Below are 7,970 nucleotides of genomic sequence, written 5' to 3'. Positions count from 1 at the left end.
GTTTTTAGGCTGGGCACATCTGGAATTAGTATACAAGAATACTTTGGAATTCTGGGCCTGGGTTTGTTTTTCCTTTTATTTATTTATTTATTCATGGAAAAACATTTTATTTTAAATATAGCAGTGTGCACATGTCAATCCCAAACTTTACTTTAATATATCCTTGATTTGTACATTACCCTGATGCTTTCAAGTGGGCTCATCCATATAGTCAACACACCAGCATGGTATTGACTGGTGGAGGAATGCATGGTTTTAAAACAAGTACGCAAATCCTTTGACACTATTCCCATCAAAATATGAGTCTAATTCCCCTCTATTTTAATATGGGTTAGTCTTAGTTAATCAATTTTTACTAGTAGAATGTGGCAGAAGTGACGCTGCATAATTTCTAGGCTAAATCATAAGGGGTACCTCAGCTTCCTCTTGACTCTCTCTCTCAGGACACTTGCTTTTGGAACCCAGTCATCACAATGTGAGGAAAACAAGCAGTCACATGAAATGTTGAGGTGAAGGAGTTCTGGCCACAGCCCAAGCAGAGGTCTAAGTCAACAGCCAGCATCAAATGCCAGGCAGGTGATGAGGGACCCTTCAAATGATTTCAGCCTTTCAACCTATGAGTCACCTTAGTGATGCTGAGTGGAACACAGACAAGCTGTCCCTAGAAAGCCCAGCCCAGATCACAGATTCAGGAACATAAAATTTGTCATTGCTGTAAGCTATTAAGTTTTCAGATGGTTTGGATACAATGAATGTAATAAACAAAAGGATTTACACACATACATGTATTTAACACTCTATGTGCTGACACTGTCCAGGGATGAAAGGAATAAGCTAATAAGGAAGGGAACCAACATTGCAGACTACATACCATGATCTGGGAACTGTGATCTGTGGAACCATATGTATATTATTCCATAACATTCTCAAAATAAGTTATTATCTTAATTTGGTGGAAAAGAAACCAGGGCAAGGTTAAGAGATTTGCTTTGGATCACAGTATTGGTCCATGGAAGAACTAAGATACAAACTTAGTTTTTAGGACTAGGAGTTCATTTGGTCTTTCTCTCTTTTAAAATAAACAAACAAGCAAACATTAGGATGTGCTTGCTATGAGTATCTTACATCTGGTATAAGTTTGTAACTAATAACCAAGCAATTTAATAAATGCTATATTAGAAGTTTATGCAGTGCTTCAGTAACATAGATGCCATCATGATTATTTATCCTGACTGATCTTCCAGAATTAAGATTCCTTCACACTTTCATTTTTTCATAAGAGTTATTAGTCACTTGGGTCTTGAAAGAAGTTTAGGTGGAGAAGCATTCAAAAGAGTACTTAAACCAGAGGGAAAAATATGACAAAGTCATAGATACTGGCGATAGGTGGGGAAGGACTGGGGTTTGAACTTGTGAACATAAGGAACAAGGGAAGGAGTGGCCAGAGGCAAAGCTGAATGAAAGAAAGGAGGAAACATTTTATTTCTCAAGCCATAGAGTTTACATCTCATTCTAGAATCAAAAGGAGCTGGGGATGTTTAAAACAAAGTGTTTGACCAGAGTATTAATATAAAATGACAGGTTGGGTCGCTGTGTAAAGACAGCATTTCACAGTGAAGTCAATTAGGAAGCTAATTTAATAATCCTTGAGAAATGAGGAGAACCTAAATAAACGAGTAGTTATAATAAAGAGAAGTGGTTCTAGAGGGATTAAAAATAATAATTCTGAATTAGTTGAATATGATTTAGATGGTTGTTTATTGACCCTGGATTGGATGGATACTGAGTCCTTGATTCCAAGCAGAGGGTACAAAGAGGTGTGTATGTATAAGAGGCAGATTGAGTTCATGTTTCAAAATAGTAAATCAAGAAAATTAAAAAAAAAAAAAACACCTTAATACAAAACTAAAAGTGCAAGTCTGTAAATCAGCAAAAAGTCAAATTTGAAAGGTGGATATCTGAGAGTTAATGGAAGAAAGAGAAAGGGAAGGAATGGAAATAAAATTATCTGCTGCTACTGCTGCTGCTAAGTCGTGTCAGTCATGTCTGACTCTGTGCGACCCCATAGACGGAAGCCCACCAGGCTCCTCTGTCCCTGGGATTCTCCAGGCAAGAACACTGGAGTGGGTTGCTATTTCCTTCTCCAATGCACGAAAGTGAAAAAGGAAAGTGAAGTCGCTCAGTCCTGTCTGACTCTTAGCGACCCCATGGACTGTAGCCTACCAGGCTCCTCCATCCATGGGATTTCCCAGGCATAAAATTATCTAGGGAATACTAAATGGGCAGAGCAGAAAATATGAATGTGGGAGATCAGGTTACTAATTAGGAGAGATGATACTAGAAATGAACCAGTGAAAGACTAGGAGGAATAGGTGTTAGAAAGAATAAAGAAAAAAAGAATATTTTCTGGAATCCAAGAAAATGAAGGGAGCTAAAGGCAGCAAAGGTTGTAGAGTTCAGGCAGCATGCCTATCAAAAAACTCCCATTGATTTTAGCACTCAGGATATGACTGTGGAAGTAAGTTGTAGCTGAGTGAAGTTTGAAAAGCCTGTACAGATACATACCCAGGGACAAAAATGTTGGGTTGTATGGTAGCTCTATTTTTAGTTTTTTGAGAAACTTCCATTAAGTTTTCTACAGTGGCTTCACCAATTTACATTCCCACCAGATACATGAACCTCAGTATTCATAGGCAGCATTATTTACAACTGCCAGGATATGAAAGCAACCTAAGTGTCCATCAAGAGATGAATTAATAAAGAAGGTATAATGAAATACATCTCAGCCATAAAAATAATGAAATTTTGCCATTTGCAGCAACATGGAAGGACCTGGTAGGCATTTGGCTAAACTAAACAATTCAGACAAAGACAAATACTATATGTGAGACATAAAAAATAAAACTAGTGAATACAGCAAAAAAAGAAACAGACTCACAGATACAGAAAACAAACTAGCACTTACCAGTTGGGAGAGGAATGGGGAAGGGGCAGTATAGGGTGAGGATTAAAAGGTGCAAACTACTGTGTATAAAAAAAGCTCATGGAGGGGAGGAGCTAAGATGGCGGAGGAGTAGGACGGGGAGAACACTTTCTCCCCCACAAATTCATCAAAAGAACATTTAAACGCAGAGTAAATTCCACAGAACAACTTCTGAATGCTGGCAGAGGACATCAGGCACCCAGAAAAGCATCCCAAGTCTTTGAAAGGAGAGAGAAGAAATACAGCTCCACTCACCAGAACACAACACAAGCTTCCCTAACCAAGAAACCTTGACAAGCCACCTGTATAAACCCACACAGAGCGAGGAAACGCCACAATAAATAGAACTCCACAAACTGCCAGAATACAGAAAGGACACCCCAAACTCAGCAATTTAAACAAGAAGAAGAGACAGAGGAATACCCAGCAGATAAAGGAACAGGATAAATGCCCACCAAACCAAACAAAAGAGGAAGAGATAGGGAATCTACCTGATAAAGAATTCCAAATAATGATAGTGAAATTGATCCAAAATCTTGAAATCAAAATGGAATCACAGATAAATAGCTTGTAGACAAAGATTGAGAAGATGGAAGAAAGGTTTAACAAGGACCTAGAAGAAATAAAAGAGAGTCAATATAAAATGAATAATGCAATAAATGAAATTAAAAACACTCTGGAGGCAACAAATAGTACAATAACAGAGGCAGAAGATAGGATTAGTGAATTAGAAGATAGAATGGTAGAAATAAATGAATCAGAGAGGATAAAAGAAAAATGAATTAAAAGAAATGAGGACAATCTCAGAGACCTCCAGGACAATATTAAACGCTACAACATTCGAATCATAGGGGTCCCAGAAGAAGAAGACAAAAAGAAAGACCATGAGAAAATACTTGAGGAGATAATAGTTGAAAACTTCCCTAAAATGGGGAAGGAACTAATCACCCAAGTCCAAGAAACCCAGAGAGTCCCAAACAGGATAAACCCAAGGCGAAACACCCCAAGACACATATTAATCAAATTAACAAAGATCAAACACAAAGAACAAATATGAAAAGCAGCAAGGGAAAAACAACAAATAACACACAAGGGAATTCCCATTAGGATAACAGCTGATCTTTCAATAGAAACTCTTCAGGCCAGGAGGGAATGGCAAGACATACTTAAAGTGATGAAAGAAAATAACCTACAGCCCAGATTATTGTACCCAGCAAGGATCTCATTCAAATATGAAGGAGAAATCAAAAGCTTCTCAGACAAGCAAAAGCTGAGAGAATTCAGCACCACCAAACCAGCTCTCCAATAAATACTAAAGGATTTTCTCTAGACAGAAAACACAAAAACAGTGTATAAACTCGAACCCAAAACAATAAAGTAAATGGCAACGGGATCATATTTATCAGTAATTACCTTAAATGTAAATGGGTTGAATGCCCCAACCAAAAGACAAAGACTGGCTGAATGGATACAAAAACAAGAGCCCTACATACGTTGTCTACAAGAGACCCACCTCAAAACAGGGGACACATACAGACTGAAAGTGAAGGGCTGGAAAAAGATTTTCCATGCAAATAGGGACCAAAAGAAAGCAGGAGTAGCAATACTCATATCAGATAAAATAGACTTTAAAACAAAGGCTGTGAAAAGAGACAAAGATGGTCACTACATAATGATCAAAGGATCAATCCAAGAAGGAGATACAACAATTATAAATATATATGCACCCAACATGGCAGCGCCGCAATATGTAAGACAAATGCTAATAAGTATGAAAGGAGAAATTAACAATAACACAATAATAGTGAGAGACTTTAATACCCCACTCACACCTATGGATAGATCAACTAAACAGAAAATTAACAAGGAAACACAAACGTTAAACGATACAATAGATCAGTTAGACCTAATTGACATCTATAGGACATTTCATCCCAAAACAGTGAATTTCACCTTTTTCTCAAGTGCACATGGGACCTTCTCCAGGAGAGATCACATCCTGGGCCATAAATCTAGCCTTGGTAAATTCAAAAAAATAGAAATCATTCCAAGCATCTTTTCTGACCACAATGCAGTAAGATTAGATCTCAATTACAGGAGAAAAACTATTAAAAATTCCAACATATGGAGGCTGAACAACACGCTGCTGAATAACCAACAAATCACAGAATAAATCAAAAAAAGAAATCAAAATTTACATAGAAACTAATGAAAATGAAAACACAACAACTCAAAACCTGTGGGACACTTTAAAAGCAGTCCTAAGGGGAAAGTTCATAGCAATACAGGCATACCTCAAGAAACAAGAAAAAAAGTCAAATAAATAACCTAACCCTACACCTAAAGCAACTAGAAAAGGAAGAAATGAAGAACCCCAGGGTTAGTAGAAGGAAAGAAATATTAAAAATTAGGGCAGAAATAAATGCAAAAGAAACAAAAGAGACCATAGCAAAAATCAATAAAGCCAAAAGCTGGTTCTTTGAAAGGATAAATAAAATTGACAAACTATTAGCCAGACTCATCAAGAAACAAAGAGAGAAAAATCAAATCAATAAAATTAGAAATGAAAATGGAGAGATCACAACAGACAACACAGAAATACAAAGGATCATAAGAGACTACTACCAACAATTATATGCCAATAAAATGGACAACGTGGAAGAAATGGACAAATTCTTAGAAAAGTACAACTTTCCAAAACTGGACTGGGAAGAAATAGAAAATCTAAACAGACCCATCACAAGCACAGAAATTGAAACTGTAATCAGAAATCTTCCAGCAAACCAAAGCCCAGGTCCAGACGGCTTCACAGCTGAATTCTACCAAAAATTTAGAGAAGAGCTAACACCTATCCTGCTCAAACTCTTCCAGAAAACTGCAGAGGAAGGTAAACTTCCAAACTCATTCTATGAGGCCACCATCACCCTAATACCAAAACCTGACAAAGATCCCACAAAAAAAGAAAACTACAGGCCAATATCACTGATGAACAAAGATGCAAAAATCCTTAACAAAATTCTAGCAATCAGAATCCAACAACACATTAAAAAGATCATACACCATGACCAAGTGGGCTTTATCCCAGGGATGCAAGGATTCTTCAATATCCGCAAATCAATCAATGTTATACACCACATTAACAAATTGAAAAACAAAAACCATATGATTATCTCAATAGATGCAGAGAAAGCCTTTGACAAAATTCAACATCCATTTATGATAAGAACTCTCCAGAAAGCAGGAATAGAAGGAACATACCTCAACATAATAAAAGCTATATATGACAAACCTGCAGCAAACATTATCCTCAATGGTGAAAAATTGAAAGCATTTCCTCTAAAGTCAGGAACAAGACAAGGGTGCCCACTTTCACCATTACTATTCAACATAGTTTTGGAAGTTTTGGCCACAGCAATCAGAGCAGAAAAAGAAATAAAAGGAATCCAAATTGGAAAAGAAGAAGTAAAACTCTTACTGTTTGCAGATGACATGATCCTTTACATAGAAAACCCTAAAGACTCCACCAGAAAATTACTAGAACTAATCAATGATTATAGTAAAGTTGCAGGATATAAAATCAACACACAGAAATCCCTTGCATTCCTATACACTAATAATGAGAAAACTGAAAGAGAAATTAAGGAAACAATTCCATTCACCATTGCAACAGAAAGAATAAAATACTTAGGAATATATCTACCTAAAGAAACCAAAGACCTATATATAGAAAACTATAAAACACTGGTGAAAGAAATCAAAAAGGACACTAATAGATGGAGAAATATACCATGTTCATGGATTGGAAGAATCAATATAGTGAAAATGAGTATACTACCCAAAGCAATTTATAGATTCAATGCAATCCCTATCAAGCTACCAACGGTATTCTTCACAGAGCTAGAACAAATAATTTCACAATTTGTATGGAAATACAAAAAACCTCAAATAGCCAAAGCTATCTTGAGAAAGAAGAATGGAACTGGAGGAATCAACCTGCCTGACTTCAGGCTCTATTACAAAGCCACAGTTATCAAGACAGTATGGTACTGGCACAAAGACAGAAATATTGATAAATGGAACAAAATAGAAAGCCCAGAGATAAATCCACGCACCTATGGACACCTTATCTTTGACAAAGGAGGCAAGAATATACAATGGATTAAAGACAACCTCTTTAACAAGTGGTGCTGGGAAAACTGGTCAACCACTTGTAAAAGAATGAAACTAGACCACTTTCTAACATCATACACAAAAATAAACTCAAAATGGATTAAAGATCTCAACGTAAGACCAGAAACTATAAAACTCCTAGAGGAGAACATAGGCAAAACACTCTCTGACATACATCACAGCAGGATCTTCTATGACCCACCTCCCAGAATATTGGAAATAAAAGCAAAAATAAACAAATGGGACCTAATTAAACTTAAAAGCTTCTGCACAACAAAGGAAACTATTAGCAAGGTGAAAAGGCAGCCTTCAGAATGGGAGAAAATAATAGCAAATGAAGCAACGGACAAACAACTAATCTCAAAAATATACAAGCAACTCCTGCAGCTCAACTCCAGAAAAATAAATGACCCAATCAAAAAATGGGCCAAAGAACTAAATAGACATTTCTCCAAAGAAGACATACAGATGGCTAACAAACACATGAAAAGATGCTCAACATCACTCATTATCAGAGAAATGCAAATCAAAACCACTATGAGGTACCATTTCACGCCAGTCAGAATGGCTGCGATCCATAAGTCTACAATCAATAAATGCTGGAGAGGGTGTGGAGAGAAGGGAACTCTCTTGCACTGTTGGTGCGAATGCAAACTAGTACAGCCACTATGGAGAACAGTGTGGAGATTCCTTAAAAAACTGGAAATAGAACTGCCTTATGATCCAGCAATCCCACTGCTGGGCATACACACTGAGGAAACCAGAAGGGAAAGAGACACGTGTACCCCAATGTTCATCACAGCACTGTTTATAATAG

This window comes from Bos javanicus, chromosome 6, assembly GCF_032452875.1.
Source record: "Bos javanicus breed banteng chromosome 6, ARS-OSU_banteng_1.0, whole genome shotgun sequence".
Lineage (NCBI taxonomy): Eukaryota > Metazoa > Chordata > Mammalia > Artiodactyla > Bovidae > Bos > Bos javanicus.
This window is presented reverse-complemented; position numbering follows the sequence as displayed.